This window comes from Tiliqua scincoides, chromosome 4 (assembly GCF_035046505.1).
Source record: "Tiliqua scincoides isolate rTilSci1 chromosome 4, rTilSci1.hap2, whole genome shotgun sequence".
Lineage (NCBI taxonomy): Eukaryota > Metazoa > Chordata > Lepidosauria > Squamata > Scincidae > Tiliqua > Tiliqua scincoides.
Window position 1 is genome coordinate 8,117,955 of NC_089824.1, and position 23,191 is coordinate 8,141,145.

Genomic DNA, 23,191 nt, shown 5'->3' on the forward strand with positions numbered 1-23,191 from the left:
ATAGCATATGAATTATTGCAAGGAAATCTCACCAGGAGAAAATTATACTACTGGCAGGTAGAATACATCTATAGCTTGAGGGGGGAAAAGCAGAAGTAATTAAAAGTGCATAAAATCCCACACTTTGCCAGCCTGATTGGTCCCATCACACTGGGCAGTTGCGTCCTCCGATGTAATGTTAGCATAATTTAGCTGCAATCGTATGCACTCCCAGGAGCGCAAGAGAAAGCAAGCAGTTCCCACTGTAGAAAAGAGATGATGGAGCAACACAGACTTTCTCCCAACATGCTTGACAAAAACACCACTTACCAGTTGTATAGTCATGCACAACATAAAGTATTCAGTGCGTAGACAACAGAAAGATCCCATGGTGTTAGCGGGGTGCCTCTGCTTTAGATACTAACACTGCTGTTGCAGCTCCAACAGCCTGTATTCAAGCTAGCTCATGACCTTTGTTGGCCACTTACCTAGGTGACAACTGCCCATCATCCCACAGACCTGCAGCCATTCCAGTTGAACGCAGCTGGCCCAGTCAGCACTAGAAATCCACTGGGCAGAATCACCAGCAGACACCAGAGCAGCAGGGAAGAGGTGGGGTTCTCATGGCATGGGGAAGAAGTGGGAGACTGAAGCCCTCTTCTCATTTTGAAGGAGGAGCTGGAGAAGATCCATGAATAGCAGTGGACGCAGCAGAGAACAGTACATAAGAACATAAGAACAGCTCCACTGGGTCAGGCCATAGGCCCATCTAGTCCAGCTTCCTGTATCTCACAGAGGCCCACCAAATGCCCCAGGGAGCACACCAGATAACAAGAGACCTGCATCCTGGTGCCTCCCTTGCATCTGGCATTCTGACATAGCCCATTTCTAAAATCAGGAGGTTGCACATGCATATCATGGCTTGTAACCTGTAATGGATTTTTCCTCCAGAAAAAAGGAGATGAAATTAGCCCAAGTTGGGGGGGGGGGGGAGAGAGAGAGCCCAGCAAGGAGAAGCTCAGAAGACACGTTTACTGCAGCCTACCAAACAGCAGCCCTACCAAATCAGTGGGGCCCTGTACTCAACATGTCTTTGTGCTCCTTCTGGTATAGTAGAGCTGCTATAGGAGTGTTGCCTTGCTACACCCGAGTTGCTCTTTCTCTCTTGCTTAGAGAAAAAAATAGAAAAAAGAGGGACATAAATAAATGGAAATGATTCTCCTTGAAGGTAAAATACAAAAATAGCAAAAATGCTGCAAGTTTATGCAATTATATTCAAATCATATAATCACAGGAACTTTTGAGATCCATGTAGGCATCAAGCAAACACAGCATGCTCAATCAAAAAGCTAAAATTTCAGTGCCTCTCTTTGGAGAGAGAGAGATTTTACTCAGCATTTTGCCGGCATCCATTTATGGCTGTGGCTCGATTATGAGTATCATAAATGAGTGTCAGCAAAATGTTGATTAAAATACCTGTCTTCAAATGAGTGTGCTGAAGTGGTTGAGGGCCCTGTGTTGGCTTTGTTTTTTAAATTGACTCAAAACCATTTCTGCCATTATAGGATTTGAATAAATATATCTTTGCAGTGGAAAAACATTTTAAGCGATTTTCTTCTGCCTTGACGCCGATATTTACATGTTTATTGCTTGGTGGTTAGGGACAATTTGTCTTTTTTCCATTTGCGCCATTCTACCCAGCACACAGAAAAAGCCCAATCTAGCCCTCTGTTCAGTGCAGAATTTTCTTTGGGGTAAAAGCAATTAATTTTTCAAGAAAAGGTAGTGACATCTTTTTCATTCTGCATGCATGCTGGAAGAGTGTAGCTCAGGAGCACTAAATGAGATGAATGGTTGGCCTCTAGCCTATCACCGTAGATCAGCGATTTTCACCCAGTGTGCCACAAAAGAACCACAGGTGTGTCACGGGAGTTTGGAGCACCCTGGCTGAAAATAGCTGAAAAACACTTCTGGGTTCTGTGGCTCTGTTTCTAGGGCAACTGTCTAGTACAGGGGTGCTCAATAGGTGGATCGCGATCTACTGGTAGATCGCGAGGCAAAATGAGTAGATCGCGGAGTGCCGACCCCCCCCTTCAGGTGCGTCTGGGAGGAAACGCCAGGAGTAAGGCCCATTGTACTCAATGGGGCTTACTCCCAGGTAAGTGTGGCTAGGATTGCAGCCTCACAGCCTAATCCTAGGCATGTCTACTCAAGAGTAAGTCCTGTTATACTCAGTGGGGCTCAAGGTACACCAACATATATTGTACACATAAATGTTATATGTTATGATGGCGCGAACATTGTAAAAAAAGCTCTGGTAGATCTCCGGGCCTTGCTGGGTTTCAAAGTAGCTCTCGAGCCAAAAAAGTGTGAGCACCCCAGATCTAGTAATTGTAGTACTGGTGTGCAAAGCCAGTGGAGGAAGAGAGGCAGACAATTCATTACATAAGAACATAAGAACAGCCCCTCTGGATCAGGCCATAGGCCCATCTAGTCCAGCTTCCTGTATCTCACAGCGGCCCACTGTCAGCTGCCCTAGAAACAGAGCCGCAGAACCCAAGTTTCCTGCAAGTCGGCAGTGATGTCAGAAGCGGTGAAGACCATAGTGAATACCATAGAGGTCAGTGTGTCACATGAAGAAAAAACATTGAGAATCACTGCTGTAGACTCTGCTATATAAAGACATGCACAATATGGGAGCTTCCTCAGCCACCCTGGTGGGTTCTGACAGGCTAGTGATGTAACCACCATTTGTATGCCCCGCTCAAAATATATATCTCAGCCGTTAGTAATGCTTGCCTCAAATACAAGGTAGTGGTCCTAACCTCTGATATCATGGTCAGCCGCTGGAATAGTAGTTGTCGGACTGTGGACTGGGGGGACTGTGAACTCCCTTTGCACCTCCATCAACTCCCAGATAAACAGATCCCACGACCAACCATGATCCAATGAGCGTGACGGTACAAATAACTCATATTGGTCTCTAACTACAATTCAACCTGCAAGTGCTTCCTTTTGAGTTTCTGCCACACACCTGCATTGACGGAGCAATCTCAGAACCCACCCTGCAAGAAGATGGTTCATTAGTTGAAATACCTCCAGTGGTTATGACCCATGTGCCATGGTGGAAATGCTTCTTGAACTTCCACCTACCCTACCACTGTGTGACTGCTTTGCTCTTGCCCTTCAGATCTGTTTCATCTGGTGCTCTGTATCAGCACTGCAGAGACTTGGTTGACCTCAGATAGCTGGGCTAGAAATGGGGGGCTCCCCTCGCTGGCCTGGGTCAGAGAGCTGTCCACCTCAGGAGCGAAGCACAGTCAGAAGGGGGCCGCCTCTCAACCATAGCGCACTGCACATTCATAGAAAACCTGGTGCTAATCTTTCATAGATGATCTAATTCGTTGTTTGATTTTTTTAAGTCAAGCAAGCAATTCCTTCTCCTCCATTTCCATTTGCTAGCTCTGGCGATATATTGCCAGGGCAATCACTGGAATGTTGACCGGTATAGGACAACTGTCCAGGTTTCTTGAGCCACTGGACTTTGCTAGTGTCCCAGGGGTGGTTAGATCAGGGTATGGCATATGGCTATCTGTTGTGTGCCGGTGACCCAACCCAGAATCTAGAATCAAACCATGATCCTGCCAACAGCTTTTGTTTTATGTGCACAAGAATATTTTATTGCATTCTTTTGTTCTTTTGAATGCAGCTCACCATATTTATTGCAAAAGCAGTTTCCTTTTCCAAGGCTGAATTACCAATTAAAGTTGATCCCTTGAAATAATCTTCACCCTCCTCCTCTTTGTGACTGATTCTCATTTCAAATATAGCATTTAGAGGAAAATGAATGGTGTGGATGATTTTTTTTAATCTTATTATTTATTCTGAAACTGCATTCTAAATCACACAGATGAAGGAACAATTAGACAGCCTGCCTTTCAATTACAATCTGAATTTCATGTAAGCAAACATATTAAATCTAAGAAGGGTAATCCTGCCTGAGTTGAAATGAGCAAATAATGGCAGGAAGTGGGAAGGGAAAGAAAGGAAAGGGAAGAAAAATAGGCCAGTATGCTTAGCACTAATAGGCTAACCACGGACCATTTCCTGTTTGTAATGTCTCTAACTTGGTGACTTGCCATTTCAGAATGTGAATTTGGTTGGTTGGCAACCTTCAGTCTATGACTAAGACTATGGTATAAGCCTACAGCACCCAGTATTCCCAGGCGGTCTCCCATCCAAGTACTAACCAGGCCTGACCCTGCTTAGCTTCCGAGACCAGACAAGATCAGGCATGTGCAGGGTAACAGTTGTGCCCTCATAAAGTATGCCTGTATTTTGAACTTGGCTTTTTCCCCCATCAGGAGTTATTCTCCATCTCTTGACCTTGAGCACCAGGAAATGAGGGACTGTACCAATCCGTCCCAGCCCCCCTTTGTGTGAACCCCTAAGCCCTCTTACCCGGTTGCTGTAGAGTACAGCATAGCCACCTGATTCAAGCAGCTTCCTTGTGAGGAAGCTCAACCCATGCCTTGAACCCAGAACTTTCCTCCCCAAGTCAGTTTTCAGAAGAGCTTCATGCTGGAGGCTCTGGTGGAGATGGGACTCGTCAGCCTGGGAAGGCAGCTCATCTAAGAGAAGGAAAACTCTGACCTCAAACCTCCACTGCTTTGTGGCTACATCCAGTTGTGGAAAAGGCTTCAGGAGTCAACCTCGAGGCAAAATCAGGAGCCGGAGTCCCTGAGGCAGTTCGCGGCTTGCCCCATGTACTGCCACCCCATTAACACCATTTATGGGTTAGAAAGATAAGTTCTCTTCCCATATTATCCCTACACACCACACTTCTATGCAATGAACAAAGTCTTCACAGTCATTATGGATTTCCCTGCCCTCTTAATGTACACTTATCACCATGATCAATGTTACTGTGTTTGCCTCATCTCCTTCTCTCTCACACTTGGAAAATGCCCACTACCATGCCCGCTGCCACAGCTCCTACAGATGTATTTTTGTGTGTGCTTGTTATAACATGTATCCTCAAAAAACATCTATTTCAAGGCCAATTTAGACTCCATAATGCTCTTGATGGGTAATGTACCAATCCAGTGTACCACAATCTGTGGACTGGGGGGACTGTGAACTCCCTTTGTACCTCCATCAACACCGAGTCTTGGACTCTTCGCTCACAACAGGAGAGGAAACTGAACGCTTTCCACATGCGCTGCCTCCGACGCATTCTTGGCATCACCTGGCAGGACAAAGTTCCAAACAACACAGTCCTGGAACGTGCTGGAATCCCTAGCATGTATGCACTGCTGAAACAGAGATGCCTGCGTTGGCTCGGTCATGTTGTGAGAATGGATGATGGCCGAATCCCAAAGGATCTCCTCTATGGAGAACTCATGCAAGGAAAGCGCCCTACAGGTAAACCACAGCTGCGATACAAGGACATCTGCAAGAGGGATCTGAAGGCCTTAGGAGTGGACCTCAACTGGTGGGAAACCCTGGCCTCTGAGCGGCCCGCTTGGAGGCAGGCTGTGCAGCATGGCCTTTCCCAGTTTGAAGAGACACTTGGCCAACAGTCTGAGGCAAGGAGGCAAAGAAGGAAGGCCCATAGCCAGGGAGACAGACCAGGGACAGACTGCACTTGCTCCCAATGTAGAAGGGATTGTCACTCCCGAATCGGCCTTTTCAGCCACACTAGACGCTGTTCCAGAACCACCATTCAGAGCACGATACCATAGTCTTTTGAGACTGAAGGTTGCCAGCAACATGGGGCAAATGCTTAGCTCTGCTCCAAACACCTTTCCATAGAGACAGGCGAGGGACCAAGTCTAGCAGAGCATTTGGTGAAGCTGAAGGGCCTGGAGAAGGCAAAAGGAACAAATGTTGATGCAGGGAAGACATTTAGAAACAAAGGAACTCAAAAGCAGGTTTCAAACCTTGTGCAGAAATCCTTGAGTAGCTTTATTTGCATAAAAAGGGTTGGCAACTTTCAGTCTTGAACAACTATGGTAGAAGCCTACAGCACCCGGTATTCCCAGGTGGTCTCCCATCCGAGTACTAACCAGGCCTGACCCTGTTTAGCTTCTGAGAATCAGACAAGATTGGGCATGTGCAGGGTAACAGTTTGCATAGATGTTGTGCTCAAAGGGCTTCACAACACATTAAATTTAAAAAATCAAACAACATGAATACATCAATAATAAATTCTTAAATCAATAGAACAATCTGAGAGATAATTCTATGGCATTAACATTTCAAATCAATCATTACATGATTAAGTTCAAATAATCACAAAGAGTCGCACACCTTCTCAGGACACAGTCCATTACAGCTGCAAATCCCATACTCACATATCTGGCAGTAGCTCCTATTGAACTCAGTGAACCACAGTGGGGTCACAAGGCTGCAGTCCTAGGAACATTTCCAAGTCCCATTGAACTCAAAAGGGTTTGCTTCTGTAGAACTGGCAGCAGAGGATTGGGCTGCAAGATGAAGCTTAGCATGAAACAATTCACCAAATGTATACAAGGCCTAAGAAAGTGACTGCATCATCAAAGCAACAGACAATACTAGAATTTGCACCTTAGAAGTGGAAAACAAATACAGCAGCATCCCTGGCTTATAGCTCCTGCACATAGAAAGCTCATTACACGCCTGGCAATACTCATCTAGAGAGTCTCAGACTGACTCTTTTTCTGGTGCTTTTATGTAGCATGCTTTTGTCTTGCTTGGTCTCTCCCTAGACCACGCATTCCTTTTTCTTATTTGTTCATCTTGTGTTTGATGGTATTAAAAAAAAAAAATCCTTGGAACTTAATGAACAGACAGTGTCATTTGATTGAAAGGCTCGTCATATTTTTTAGTCCATAATGAGCAACGTGGAGAATTTGCACCTTGCACCGGCTGCCTTTTCTTTCAAGCTAAACACGGCTGCAGACGGCTCAATTTTTGTGTACATTTTTTTGCAACAGTTTTTATTAATAGAACAAGTTGTTACAAAGCCACACTGTTTGCATGATACAAAATTAATTAGAAATGTCTGTTTTAATTTATAAATATGCAATTATGGTAAAACAAATAAGGACTTCTGCATCATTCCTGATAGGTTTCGAGTCGCACGCTTGGGGCGCCTCAGCGAGGAGCGTTGCCTGACTGGCACAACTATAAAAAGAGACAATTTGTGAGTCTCTGATGGGAATTGCAAATCTATTAAAACATATTCCGGGAGTTTGCTCAAATTAAGGATTGTGAGAGCAAACTGACTGGCAGGATGGCTGGCTAAGTTATTTCTTTTAAAAAACCGAATTATCTCCACCAGAGCCTCCAGCATGAAGCTCTTCTGAAAACTGACTTGGGGAGGAAAGTTCTGGGTTCAAGGCATGGGTTGAGCTTCCTCACAAGGAAGCTTCTTGAATCAGGTGGCTATGCCGTACTCCCAAAACTAGAGCCAATTGGGCAAGACCAATGCCATTTTTGGATTCAGCACCCCAAATATACCCAAGAACAGGTCTAACTTAAAATTTGTGTTGGCCTGTGTTATAGATCAGATGGGTTCTTCATTTAAATTATAATCTTATTTTGACCTTAATCTTTGTGTCTGTTTCCCATAATATTATGAACTGTTCTGTTAACGAACATTTTCTATGTTCTATTTTTCTGTACATGATAAGCATTTATGTATTATATATTATCTTTACACATTTTTCCACTTTCATAATTAGAAAAACAAAAACCAAAGGTGTGAACAGATCTCCTGCCTTAAGTGACTGTGTGCAGCAAATTAATCAAACACAGGGAGATTTTGGAGTAGACACTTGGATTTTCAGATTATTATTATTATTATTTTGCAAATTGCATTCCACAGTTACACCAGCTGAAAATCACTGAATTAGAGGGTCAAGATTAGAACTGGTGCAAAACCTTTTTCTCCTGGGCGAATGGAGTCAGCATAGCATCTTGAGCAAGGACCTTCTGTTGCTTCGGTTGTTATACAGGTAAAATGTCCTGGTAATGAACTCCCGAGGTTGAGCATATCTGACTGTACATTCTCTCCGCCATGATGGATTGTGATAAATGGTTTCCTGAAGCCTGCGGCTTTGTGGCCTATTAATACATTAATGCAGAGAAATTAATTTGCCTGTTTATTCCGGAGCAGAAAGCCTAATGGATTTATGTACACCCATAACAAATGGTAATAATTCCACGTTTCTGGACTCTGTGCTGTACCGAGAGATGGATTCCAAGAGGGCAATTCTACCTAAAGAAACCTGAAGCAATTTGCAAACTATAGCAATAAGCCTGCAGACATGTGATAACTACAACCATATTTCTTTTTCAGGTACCACAAAGACCATTAAAGTTTGAACATGACAAGGGTTCTGACTGACTGAGTAAATTAGTAACAGAATGGCAAAAAGCCATTGATCACTTTCAGATATTTCTTTCTAGTGCATGGCATGCTTGGGATTTAAATAGCTTTGACCATCCCCTTTGAAACTCTGGAATTGACCCACATTCCAATGTCGTGCCTTATGTGTTGTCTGTTTTTGCATACTGATTCAGGACCCGATCCAGACCTGTGCCCATAAGGCATGTTTGCAAGCCCCTACCGTGGGCCCAGTGCAGGAGCTAGACCTGCACAAGCCCACACAGGGTCAGGCGCTGAGCGCATGTTCCATTGCCAAGCAGTTGCCTGGACTGCCAGGTGGCAGAGAGGCAAGTGAGGGGTGTGAGGGGAGGCGGGGAGGAGGCATGGTGGGGAAGGAGCAGGGCAGGAGGAGGGTGGGACTGCTGGAGCTTGGCTCCACCAGATCCTGTGCCCCGTATTAAACCACACAGTCCGACAAGGGATTCTCCGATTCTACGGCAGCTCCAAAGTTGAATCAAGTAGCCCCATTGGAGAGCTACTTCCCTTACCCAGGGAAAGGGGACGAAAGTCTCCTTCCCCCAAGGAGCCACCGTGGGCTGCCTGGTTGTGTGCAGGATACAGTGGCAGTCATTTTTGGCACCATGGCAGTCCCTTGCACCGGGCAGCTCAGGATTGGGCTGCCCGGCTCTCTACAGACCTTGATAACTAAACAGGCTTATTAAATAAGGTTCTGTATAGTTCCCAGGCAGGGCAGACCTGTCTCAGGTTCCTCCTGGGGCAAAGAGGAAAATTTGCTCTTTTGGCTTCCTGTAATATTCTGAATGTGTTTGCTGTGACATGAAATAACCCAAATTCTCTTTAAATTTTTGGCTTTATGTGGGTGGCATATTTAATTGTAAAGGCTGGTTTTTTATGCTTTAGAACAGATGCACAGTGGACACTCCTCTGCGAGCTCAGAATCCAAAGTTCTGAGCATTCACGGATGGCAAAACCATGCTGAGAGGGCCTCCCAGACATGACCAGAAATCACTTTCGATTCATGCTGGTGATTTTTGATCACGTCTGGAGGTGTTCTGAGGTGCGCGTAGCCATGGATTCCAGCATCCACGGGTCCTAGAACTGATATCGAGGCCCACGGATATCGAGGCCCAATGTATTGACATGAAAGATCTAAAGATTGCTCCCACAAGTGGGCATGACTGAAAACACACACATACACACCCCGGAATGAACACTGTTGAAATCTGCCCCATATTCAGCAAAATTAAAAATGTTAGACTTAAAATGTTGAGACCGCTTCAGATTCTGTACTCACATTCATTTCCACTGAAAGCTCTGCTTCCATTGGCTGCCAAAGCAAATATACTATTCAATGTATTTAGTGGTGGCGTTCTGTTTAATTCTCTTCCGCTCAGTCCTGTTTCAGCCTCTCTCTTTCGTTGACGGCCACGTGGCTGATGTCAAAATGGCTGTGGTGACGCCAATTAAGAGGGGGGAATAAATACCCGCAGCTTTGTCACAGTGTCCAGCTCGCACGCATAATCATCACCTTTTAAAATAGGCGGAAGGTCATTCATTCAGACCACTCTACCTTTCCCCTTATTTATTTGAGTCGGGGGCTGTAATTTGCCATCATTGATTGGACCAATTAAGAGTGGGAAAACGTCTAAAGCCCCTTCACGCGGACAGCCTCACTAATCTCTAGCTTTTCAAATACTTCTCTTTCCTGCTGAAAATCATTAAAGCAAAAAAACCGAAGCAAGTTTCTCTTCCAGACTTTTGGCAGGCGTGATGCAGACTTTTTATTTACGTGAAATTATTTATTTGAGCATATAAAAAGATGCCACCTACATTTGCAATTGCCTGTGGGGTAATTATCTGTTGTCATTGTCTGGGCTCATAGTGCTCAGCTGCATTACGAACTGACAGGCCAATCCTGCAGAGGACGTACAGAAGCAGATTTTGTGACTGACTGCCATAGGCCCTGTTATGACAGCACAAAAGCTGTGCTACCGTCATGTGCAATGAAGCCACTGGAGGAAATGGCTGGTGTGGGTGCCAGATTTATCCCCAGACACTCCACCAAGCCCTGGTAACATGGTGTTGGCAACCTTCAGTCTCGAAAGACTATGGTATCGCGCTCTGAAAGGTGGTTCTGAAACAGCGTCTCTAGTGTGGCTGAAAAGGCCAATTCGGGAGTGACAATCCCTTCCACACCGGGAGCAAGTGCAGTTTGTCCCTGGTCTGTCTCCCTGGCTATGGGCCTTCCTTCTTTGCCTCTTTGCCTCAGACTGTTGGCCAAGTGTCTCTTCAAACTGGGAAAGGCCATGCTGCACAGCCTGCCTCCAAGCGGGCCACTCAGAGGCCAGGGTTTCCCACTTGTTGAGGTCCACTCCTAAGGCCTTCAGATCCCTCTTGCAGATGTCCTTGTATCGCAGCTGTGGTCTACCTATAGGGCGCTTTCCTTGCACGAGTTCTCCATAGAGGAGATCCTTTGGGATCCAGCCATCATCCATTCTCACGACATGACCAAGCCAGCGCAGGCGTCTCTGTTTCAGCAGTGCATACATGCTAGGGATTCCAGCACGTTCCAGGACTGTGGAGGGGGCAATTCAGGAGAGGTTCGGGGCAGGGAGGAGGGAGGCAGATCTTGGAGACATGCAAGATCTTGTCCTTGATTTTACAACCTGACCCATCCCCTTCCTCTTCTTGAACTTGTGCCAGGAAAAATAGCTGTCATGGGGCAGATGAGACCTACAGGTGGCCTAACCTAACTCTTCCTGGCCATCTGATTTTGCACTAAGCACGCACATTTAGTGTCATACTCCCAGAACCTTTTAACCTGATTTGGCATGTGAAAGACGGTTCTCTCCCTCTCAAGATTCAGACTGACCTGCTTGCTTTGTAGCAGAATGCACGTAAATGATTTAATGTCGAATGCCTTCCTTTTGGTGAAATGCTCAACGGTTGTTGCTGTGTGACCAGAATATCTGACCAAGAAATGTTGTTGGTTGAGTGTTTTGTTGAGTTATCCATGCACATCCAAACCCCTCTTTTGTTGCCAGGAGTCTTTAGTATGGGAGTGGGAGAGTTGAATTCCTAAGCAACGCTCAACCATGGCTAGTGCTGGAAACTACCATTCCTAGGAGAAAAGCTTATGTGTATGCCTCCAGAACAGTGGCGTAGCTAGGGTTTGCATCACCCCTATGATGAACCTCCTCCCATGATGCACCATTGCCCTGCCCCCCACTGGTTTTTGGGCTATCACTTTGGATAGAATAGCAATATTTCAGCATGGTTTGTTTCATTGCATTCTGCGTGAAATTGCGCATCAAATGATATACAACATGAGGGTGTTATTCAAAACTACCACGGTTTTAAAAAAATTGTCCCAGTAGTGGTGTCACCCCCTCCCATGCTGCATGCACCCCCTTAGCAATGCCAATGCTCCAGGAGAATGCATGTGCCAACATTATCAGCTAGAGATCACTCTCAGAAACAGACATGCTATTTTTCCAAATGCTTGCTGAGAAAGATTCTACATATACTGAGCTGATTCTCAATTAAGCTGAGGAGAGTTTATTCTTGACTGTCTAGTACTGGGTAGTGTTTTGGAAAGCAAAGACTGTCTGGCGTGGCAGGCTGACATTGAGCTGGAGTAGTTTTTAACCCTTATTGCTCAATTTCCGAAAATCCTGTTGCTTGCCACCCTTTCCAGCAGCTATTCAAGGCATAAGGAAAAAATTATGATCGTTATCATATCGAGGCTCCCTGCTTCTTTTTTGTTCTCCTGCCAAGTCTCCTGACTCCCAGTAGGGTTGATGTTTAAGATATTGGGTCTGAAGGAGGGCAGAGCTCCTGAACTTTTAGTGGCTGCACAGTGGAGGAAATTTCAGCAGTTTCAACTTGTCACGCAGGTGAAAAAATCTGCACCTGCCACAATTCTCCAGCATACATTGTAAAGATACAGGCAGGAACCATGTTCTCGGAACATGTTCATCTGAGAATTTGAGTCCCTGCGTCTGGGTATGTGCTGAACTTAATTGCATCCCTCATCTACTTACTTTCCTTGCCTCCACCAGTGGCCAGCACTGAGGTGGCGAAGTGGCTGAATCAGAAACCCTAGCATTGGATGTGATTGTGGGTATGGTGTAACTGCACAATGATAATGCATGGAAATGCTCTCTGTGTTCTCCAAGATACCCTCTTATCTATCAGTACTTCACATCTTCTTGCTCTCAGCGCTGATCCTGAAAACGTGTTCTGAACTCACGGCTGAAACAGAGCATTATTTTAGGTCATGTCTGAAGCCATGACAGCTCTTGCTTTTGTGTGAAGGGCTGTCCCATAAGACGTACATGTGTGCGTACTCAGTAGTGTGATGGATTCTCTAACAAAGCAGACACGAACAATTTGACAACGCTTGCAGATAAGTAGTGTGTGGAGCAGCCAGGCTGCTGTAGTGTAGACTATGGCCAACCTTGGAGACTCTGGAGCAGGGGTGCTCAAACTTTCAACTTTAGGGATGCTGGACCTTTAACAAGTGTATAGAAGAGAGAATTGCAGCAGGTGCAACTTGTCATCCCACAGATGACAAGCTGCACCTGCTGAAATTCTCTCTTCTATACACTTGTTAAAGGTCCAGCATCCCTAAAGTTGAAAGTTTGAGCAACCCTGCTCTGGAGCCTTTGGGAGCATCTAAAGCCATCCCATGACAACTGCAGTCTGTCATGGGTATGTTCAACCCATGTATGTTCTAGCATATTCTTGCAGCATGTTCTAGTAGTATTCAGCACATGCCAGGACCTAGAGATCACTGAAGACACTTGATGGGAAGCTGATACACTCAAGTTTTTGAACAGATAATGTTCTCTTTCTCTCCCCCACCTCCTCTGACATGTTTATATACGTACCTCTGTGCTCAGATTCATGGGAGAGGGAGATTATTATTCCATGGAAACTAAGGATTAAAAACACAGCCTCCATTACATCAATGTATTTGTTGTGCCTAATCATATCCTGATTAAGGTAATAACAAGATAACAATATTCTTTGTTGGCAAAGTATTAAAAAAAAACAACTCATCTAAAACCCAAGATCTGTGTTTCTTGAAAACCTGACAGGTTTAAATCTGTTTAAAGCAATGGGGTGCGGTGGGGGGGAAGCCACAATAGATATTTCCCCATATCAACTGGTGCTGAATTTTAATCTGATGTCTCAAATGTGCTTTCCCTTCATTGTGTTGACCTCTCTGACACTATTCTGAAGTCCTACTGGGCCTTAAGTATGCTACATTTTGATACTTAAGTATTGTATGTTTTAATAAGCTGAGGTGTCCTCCCCCCCCCCCCAAAAAAAAGCAAACCCCTCAGTGTCATTTTGCTCAGAGAGACCAAGGCAACTATGCAGGATGAAAGGATGCTAAGCCATTGTCGCCATAGCAACAGGCAGCACATGAAACCATAACTGGGTCACTTTTATTGATGAATTTACAACAAATGCAGCAGGGCAGATTAGACTATAGAAATGACAATTCCAAGTAAGGGGAAACGAGACTAGTCGTCTACCTCCCCTGTAAGCATCTTGGGCACACCACCTGACTCGAGGCCAAGTCCAGTCAGTGCATCCTCATCATCCCTGAAGTGTCAAGGCAACTGGACTGCTCAGCCTGCAGGACAATCCTAGCCAATTCAGTCAAGGGCTTGCCAGCCAGTCTCCTTGAGCCACTCAGGCATCATAAGAGCGGTCATGGCCCATCCCTTACTGCCTTACATCCCTTACTTACCTTACTGCCTCAGACTGGACACCAGATGTAGTAGAACCGTCTACCCAACCCTGCATGCATCACAAGTGACCAATCAATTAAATGAACAACAAAGGGGAAAGCTAGTCTTTTAAACCCACACTTGCCCTACGGAGTTTGGGGTAGGCAAAAAAAAAAAAAAAAAAACCTGCCAGCCAGGGCCAATCAGACTGACAGCAAAAAATTTCTACCTGGCCCTCAAGGAGCGACCAACTAATCTCAGACTGTCTGTGGGGTGGGAGGGCAGGAGAAGCCACCAGGTCGAACTGAGCTCGGGCATGAAAAATGAGCACCTAAAAGAGCTCAGTCCCACATGCAAGTCCTCCAATCAGACAGAAGCCTCAGCCTTGGTGCATGAGGCAAGGCAGGGACAATGGACTGTTAGAACAGATGGTGCACTAATGGCTTTTCTAGTATAGGAGATAGCCATCTCTAGTATAGTTTGCAATTTTTGATGTTCTTTTGACTGAGTACAAATGATCTAAATAAATCAAATTGTTGTTGACTGATGCAAATGTGCATGGCTTTTGTTTGCATGCATCTTCTCTCTGTTTGGATCAATTTTCTCAATTACTTCTTGCTATACCAAAAAGCCATTGTATCTTTGCAGGTATTTGTTTTGGGATAAGAGACATCTGAATTTCAATTTTCAAATGGTTTTGGGTTCCCATGGCACTGGAGTTGCAATTTGCAGGGGTAATACAAGAAGGCATGCACACCTTTAGTATACATGTACTGACATTACAAACCAGGAAAGAACTCTGGAAAACAGATGTTCTCTTTTTCCCCCAAAATGTTTATTGAAGGAGCTTGTGGATGCTATGCTGATTCTGAAGCAAGTAAAGGGAGTTCACCCTTGACAATAAAAAGGAATTTCAGCAAAATTCAATTTGTGTAATTTCTTGTGGTGGGAGAGCAGTTTTTTATTTTATTTTATTTTACCATCCTTGCCATTAGATGTATGGGAATGAATTTTAACAAGAGTGAATCCCTTTTTGGGCCAAGTCAGGGAGTGTTCATGCATTTCTAGCTGAGTTGGGACAAGTCAGGCTTTGTATTTAAAAGCAGAGCAGCAATTAACATGTGCAGTTGGGTGCTTGCCACTGTCCTGATTCATCACATAGAATCAGCCCTCTAGAAAATTGGATATGAAAAGTCTCTATAGAAAAGTAACAAGCACCAAGGAAGATGACTTTAGATTTGCATTTCTAAATGTTTGCCTTCAAGTGACCACATGTACAGATAAACATTTGGAGATAAATTTCTTTGAAGCTGAGCAAATCAGAGGTATTTAAACAAGCTACAGGACAATTCAAGGGTGGGAGGGAGAGCATCAGAAAACCGACAACAAAGAATAAACACTGTTTTATGATCACAGACAAAAATTGACCATGAAATAAAGAAATTATAGTGGAGAAGAGGTTGCTTGATTTCAGAAATGAGATCTCGTGTGCTTGTGGAAATGATAAACAAATGTACCTGAGTATAAGCCCACTCAACATAAAGAGACTTACCTTTGTGTACACATGAATAGAATCACTTTTGCAGTGCAAGCCTATGTCTGCTCAAAAGTAAGTCCCATTGAATTCAGTGTATGAATTTCCAGGTAAGTCTTTATAGGATTGCAGCTTGTTCCCTTAATATTTGTAAACAAGGAAACTCCTTTTGAAAAATGACAGAGGAATCTTCACTAGCATGCATGAAGCTTGGTGTATAATCTGTGTAAGAAACTTCACAATACAAGTATCTTATTCCCATCTTGCTTTCCTGCCATCAGAATGAATTATGGAAATAAACAACCCCTAGATCGTTGTTGCAAGGGAGACTGAAGTATTTTGTCTAGGGAGTATTTTGTCAAGTTCTCAATGGATACCTTTTTTTTTTTTTTTAAACAATATCTGGTGTTTTGAGTACTCAATTAAAAAGCCAGGGATCGGAGAGTGTAGCACTTTAAATAAATGTTTGTGACGACAGACCACTGAATTCTTGAGCCGGGAAAAGAGATTGATTTAATTCATGCCTGCTCCCTGTCTTTGCAAAAAAAAAAAAAAAGTTGATGAGAAGCTTTCTAGAGCAGTGATTCTCAAAATTTTTAGAGGCCCTAGAGGCTGCTAACTGATTTTTAAATGCCAAGGTGTGTGATTTATAAATACCTGATTTATAAAAGACAAGCCATGCCCCACCCCAAGTTGCAGGGTGTTTAGTCCTTGAGGCACATAGCCTAATCTGCCCTGTCAGTTTTGTGGCTCAACCAAAATAAGGTCACAGCCCACTGGTGGGTTCTGGACCCACAGTTTGAGAACTGCTGTTCTAGAGAATTATCCTCACTGTGGCCTACCAGCTGCCCTTGGGAAACCGAGAAGCACACTTCTCTCCCACCAGTGTTCCCCTGCAAGTGCATAAGGGAGCTTCAGATGTTCCACCATTCACATTCTTCCAGTGCATTAGTGGTTTGGGTTGATCAATCAACACTACAGTCTGATTGGATTGATACCGATTCATCCTTAGCTGTCTACACTCAAGCAACTCATTGATTTTCCTTGTCACATATCATGAAAGAAGAGTTTAATATACATTTGTATACCAAAGCAAGGTCATTCAAAATGATATACATGCAACTTCTATAAAAAAAACATAAGAAAAGCCCTTCTGAATCAGGGCAAAGACCCTTCTAGTCCAGAATTCCACTTCCCACAGCGACGTACCCCTGTCTCTGGAAAGCACACAAGCAGGTGGTGCAGGTCTAAGTAGCCCCATAGGGACAGCTGCCTTGCAACACAGAGTAAGGGGAATGAATTCCCCTTACTCCAAGTTGTGCTGCAACGAGCCACATCCCTGCTCTGGATGCAGTGCAGGCCCGCCTGCTCCAGGGCATGTTAGGATTGACCTGCCTGCCTATAATCCTATTTTACTTACTGGAAACAAACTGTACTCATAATGTTGTCTCTTTATGCACCTTTGCCAGATCTACATTATCCATCTTGAGGTGTGATGACCAGATGTCTTCCAAATGTGGACACAGCATCAATTTGTATAGGAACATTATATCACTAGCAGTCTTATTCTTGATTTCTTTCTGTCTGGTTTTTGAGAGCAGACTTCCCTTTTATAGCTTCCTTCGCTTCACTTATGAGTCACGCTAGCCTCTTCCTGGACCTTTCCTACTGAGTGGTGTACGTTCTCCTTGAGCTCTGTATTTGTGGTTTTAAATAACCTTCATGAGCTCTTGAGAGACAGAACCCCCATGACCTTCCCTTTCAGCTTCCTTTTGAATACTCTCCTCTTCTGAAGTAAAATTTATCTGTGTTCCACCTCTTCAACCATCATAAAATATAACCAGCTCTCCTTGTTTAAACATGTTTTTTAATCATCATTTTTTTCCGAGATTAAGTACTTTTTCAATACATAGCAATACTATTACAAGAGTAGAGTCTCTCTCTCTCTCTCTCTCTCTCTCTCTCTCTCTCTCTCTCTCTCTCTCTCTGTCCTGAATGTATGCATTTTTTGTTTTTGTTCACTGAATACTGACTCACTGAATAGTACTCATGTTGGAGAATTTCTGTTCAGTGCAATTAGCCAGCTCAATTTAATCTGTTCAATGCAAATCACTGAGCTTTTACTTGAATCTAATTAGACACAAATCAATAGAAGTCAATTCAAAATAATTAGCCTTGGTATAAATCAGTAGGACTCAATTAAAATCAATGAGGACTTTATTTACTCTAATGACTGACCTCTTCCTCACTTCCAGTGTTATGAAAGACACTTTGATGTAGCTGACCTAGTTGGTGTGGGTTCAATGTGTGTCACTCCCCAGTCAATAAACCCAGGGAATATCACTGCCTAACAGCCCAATCCTAGGCATGTCTACTCAGAAGTAAGCCCCATTAGTGTCAACGGGGCTAACTCCCAGGAAAGTGTGGATAGGATTGGGCTGTAAGTCTACCTAAAGTTCCTGATTTAGAGAAGAGTAAGAAAACTTGAGGAAAGCAAAATGAGAGTACAAGCCTATCAGAGGGCCCACTTGAGTGGGGTGTTCCCTGAACTCTCATTACCACTGACAGTGCCCAGTGCATGATCAGGGATTAGTGGAGGTAATTCAGAGGGTTCAATTCAGACCTGTGACCAATTCAGACCTCTGACATTTATATCTGATGCGTTCATTCATATCTGTCCTTTTTTGGGTCTTCTTTGTCCTGGCATGAAACGACTTCTAACCCTTTCAGCTGAGAACTCAGATACTGTAGCCAGAAAAATAAAATAAAATAAAATAGAAAAGTGCTTTGTGGATGGAATCTCATTTGATGTCCCTGGGGAAAATGATACACACCTCTTCAACATTTCGATATCAAGAGTCTCATTCAATATGCACCACTTTAGTCTGCCAAGACTGAGTGTATTTATTCATATCTATAGGCACCAATATGGCCCTGAAAAAAAATTAAAATGAAAGCTAGTGCAAAATTCCCCCTACTCCCCTTTTTGGATTGTGAAAAGGAAGAGTGGTGAATGTGGAGCATGGTGCAGAATGGGTCAAAAAGGGGACAATCAAATGCCCACAGTAGCCTACTGGCAAATTTAGGCAAATATATAGGCAAATTTAGGTAATAGCACAGCACTAACAAGAACATAAGAACAGCCCCAGTGGATCAGGCCATAGGCTCATAGCCGCTGCCTCTTGGAATAGTGCCCAGGACAGGTGCCCCTCCAGCTCTGCCCTAGTTATGCCTCTGGCAAGAGCAAAGAACTTTGACTTAAGGTTGAAACCATCAGAGATGCAGCCAGCAAGGCTCCTCCTCTGAATTTCTCTCTGGATTTTGCTGATCCCAATTACAGGTCTTGTTCCTGTTCTGCCAAATTCCTTGTTCTGAGCTTTGCCTAAAGATCTTATGCTCACTTTAAACTAATTAGTTCCCCCAGCTGAGCCAAAGCTAGGTTTAGCAGACTGCAAAGACTACTTGCGCCCCAGCACCAGCAGGAAGGAGACCAGTAGGTGGCTTGCCTGTAAGTGGGAACGGTCTCTCCTCCCAGCGCGCCAAGCAGCAGTCCTTCCAGGCACAACAGCAACTCGGCTCTCCACCACTCAGCAGGCTGTTTGATTAGTCAGTGAGCCAGTCAATCCATCCAAAAGTCCAGTAAGTTATACACCAGTCCATTGGTTCATTTGCAGTGTCGTGGGTCAGTCCGTGAGTAAGTCATTTAGCCTGAGAGTCAGCCCAATAAGCAGAGCCCTGAGTCAGTTCATGAGCTAACAGGTCAGTTAGCCAGAAAGTAAGTCCATTTAGCCAGCAAGTCTCATCTCCTCTCCCACCCCTCCACTCTCACTACAGTCCAGAAACCTTCCTGCATCAGGTGCTTCTTATATCCCTAGAGCAGCCATTTTCAACCACTGTGCCACGAGTGGTCCACAGGTGTGCCACAGGAATTTGGGGGGAGGTCTGGTCTAGAGGGTAGAGCCTCCGTCTGCCTGAAGATAACATCCACAAGGTCGCCAGTTCGAGGCCACTGGCACCGTGCGACCTTGGAGCAGCTGACAAGCTGAAGCCGAGCTATTCCATCTGCTCTGAGCGTGGGAGGATGGAGGCCAGAATGTGAAGCCAGATCGGAATGAAACACCTGAATGTAGTGGTTCTTGAAAGAAAGAACCTTCTTTCAATTGTAAAAATCCCTATTTAATAAGGGATTTAGATAAGCCTGCCTATGTAAACCGCCTTGAATAAAGTCTTGAATAAAGACCAAGAAAGGCGGTATATAAATACCTGTTGTTATTATTATTATTGTTGTTATTATTATTATTTATTAATAGGGCCAATGGGAGATGTGAGCCTGCACTGCCAGCATGGTGTCAATTGTCAAAAACCTGGTGGTGTGCCTTGACAATTTTAGTGCCTTGCCAGTGTGCCATGAGATGAAAAAGGTTGAAAATCACTGCCCTAGAGACCTCATTGTCTCTAGTGGCTATAGATGTGCAGCACACCCTCTGCTAAAAGACTGACCCATCAGGTAATTGGTTTCAATCTTCCCCTCTATTACATCCCTCATGTAGGCATGCTCATTGGTAAAACACTGCCCCCCAAAACCAAACGCATTCTTGATAGGACCATCCATGTGATGAAGATTGGGCTGAAACTCTGCTAAGCCACAGATATTTACTCAGCAACAACCAGAAGGATTTGTGCGAACGAGCAGACTAATTTGGTAGGAAGAACTCAGGCAGCCCAATCCTAACACTGACTTGAGCTGGCAGAGTTCCCCTGCGCCAGCTCTTGAATGTTGAAAACTTGCCATAAGACATGTTTCTGCAGAGAGCTAACACTGCCTGCCCAAGGATTTGTGCCAGCCTGGAAGTGATGGATCCCACAGCTGCACTGGCTAAAACAGGAAGGTTTGTACTGGGAGGTGCAGGGGATAGGAGAGGGTGGCGGAAGGGTGTTCCATGGGTAGGGAGCGGCTGTTTCTAGGCAGGGAGCAGTTGCATGCTTGCCATAGACTGGGATGGGGCAAACGCCCCAGGCACTGACACTGGGACCCCACAGAAGCCTCTCGGAGGCTCCCGACAGGGGGTGGAAACTGTGCTTCCGGTATGCCGGAAGCATAGTTTATCGCGCCGGGGAACCTCACAGAAGTTTTCCCGGCATGGGAGGAGGTCATGTGAGGCTCCGTGAGCCTCTGGTGAGGTGGGGGGGCAAATTTCTGCCTGTGGGGGGGGGGGCGAGTGCAGGGCTGCAGAGGTTTGCAGCTGGCAGGGAGAGGGTGGAAGGGAGAGGATCGGGCCAGAGAGGGGATGAGATCAGTGGCAGCATGCCATGTCCTAACCCCCACTCCCAGGTCTTGGAGCCCTATATGGACTGCTCGGATTTGGGCCAGCTAAATAGCTGGCACAGATCTGAGTAACTGCACAAGCCATGCTGGGATGTTACATGGGGTTAGGGGAAAAATATCCACTAACTCCAAGGGGACCTCCAGCCTGCTCCTAACCAGGGTAGGCTACATCACAGGCTACTGCACCCTGGCTGTACTTGGGCAGGTTTGGATTGTGATCTGAATGTCTAAGGACCCAATCCTAACCAGTGGGCGCCGGCTCACTGCTGGTACGCACTGTCACACTTATGCCTTAAGGCACGTTTGCGGGACCTAGTGCAAGCGGAGCTCCGGAGCTCTGCCACTCAGTGGTTGCGTGGACCGCTGATGGAGAGGTACATGGGGGCATGGGGAGGGAGGAGGCGTTCCAGGGCAGGGGGAGGTGGAGGGAGGGCAGGAAGAGGGCGGGGAGGAGGCATTCTGGGGGATGGAGCGGGGCGGGAGGGAGGTGGGAGCAACACTTCACTGGATCCTGAGCCTCTGTGTCAGGCCGTCCACCTGACACAAAGGCTCTAAATTCTACAATGACTCTGTTACCCTGCACATGCCTGATCTCGCCTGATCTTGGAAGCTAAGCAGGGTCAGGTCTGGTTAGTACTTGGATGGGAGACCGCCTGGGAATACCGGGTGCTGTAGGCTTATACCATGATCTCGGAAGCTAAGCAGGGTCGGGCCTGGTTAGTACTTGGATGGGAGACCGCCTGGGAATACCGGGGGTTGTAGGCTTATACCATGATCTCAGAAGCTAAGCAGGGTCAGGCCTGGTTAGTAGTTGGATGGGAGACCGCCTGGGAATACCGGGTGCTGTAGGCTTATACCATAGTCTTTCGAGACAAAAGGTTGCCAACCAACTCAGGTCATCACCGAATTGAGTAGCCCCGTTGCAGGGCTACTCACTTTACTTGGGGACAGAAGTGCTGGCATTTGGTGGCGGCTGCCTGGAACCAAAGAGGTGGCGGCAGCTGCCTGGAACGTACTGGATGCAGCGGCAGTCATTTTTGGCACCCCTGCAGCATTGCACGCCAGGCAGCTCGGGATTGGGCTGCCTGTGCCCTTTCAAAGCTGCAATCAGTGCTGTTCCCCAGCGGTTGTAGAAACCTGGCTGTTGCAATGGCGCTGTCGAGGTCCGTGAAAAGGTGGCAGAAGCAAGGCTACCAATTGCTCACAGCACCATCAGCCAAGCCAAGACTGAATGGCAGCCGTGTTTCTCGTGACATTCAGCATTGCGCTGAGTGGGGCGGTCCCATTTTGAGAGTCGTTCAAAGCCAATGGGACTGTATGCCGCCACTAATTGTTCCCGCCGCTAGCACAAACAGACATTTTCCACATCCCAAGGTGAAACAAAGCTTAATTAAAAACCTCATGTTGCCCTATTATCCCCCTTTGAGATTTTTTGTTTGGTTTTGTTTTGTCTTCTTCCTGTAGAGTTTTGGCTTAATTTTAAAAATGATTGTGTTTCCAAATAGAAATTGCTCTCAGCTGAGGCGAACCCACTGCGAGGAGAAGGTCAAGAGACACGTGTTTGGCTCAGAATGCATTTGCCTGTGAATTTCTATGAGGCAAAAGGAGCTCAAACAAAGCAAGAATAAGAGCCTGATTCATCACTAAAACTTCGGAAGAACAGTGGTGTAGCAAGAGGGGGTGCAAAGCATCAGGTTTTGCAGGGAGCCTCACCGTGGTGTGCAAGCGACCCCTCTGCTTTGGAGGGGTTGCTTGTGGAGGGGTTGCTTGCATGCCACGCTTCCTGAAAAACTTGGTGCTTTGCACCCCCTCTAGCTGCACTACTGCTGAAGATGGCCAAGCTTGCAGACTGTGTTCGCCCCTTATCCCATGTGAGCACCTCTGGGGTATGAGAGGTCACTGCTGGGCTCCTAGCTGGACTGCAGCCATGCAGCGCTGTTGGTTTTTTGGGGGAGGGCCTACTCTGTGTAATGACTGGAGACACTGCTACTACAATTTGCATGACAGATCCAGCTTAAAACGACATGGACATCTTGCTCAGTCCTTGCTGGGATCAGCAATGAGAGGGGAAAATAGGATAGAGCGTGGAATTATCTTTAAATTTAAAACTGTCCACGGAGTATCAGGAGAGGAGAGTATCCAGACGGCCTAGTCTTTGCAGAATTGGGCTGCCAGGGAGGGCAGATTATAATAATAATAATAACATTTTTATG

General features: G+C 45.5%; 1 pseudogene; it reads left to right on the forward strand.

The window, feature by feature from the left end:
- The first annotated feature begins 21,537 nt into the window (after window positions 1-21,537).
- LOC136650329 (5S ribosomal RNA) lies at window positions 21,538-21,656 on the forward strand (annotated as a pseudogene).
- Window positions 21,657-23,191: the final 1,535 nt, after the last annotated feature.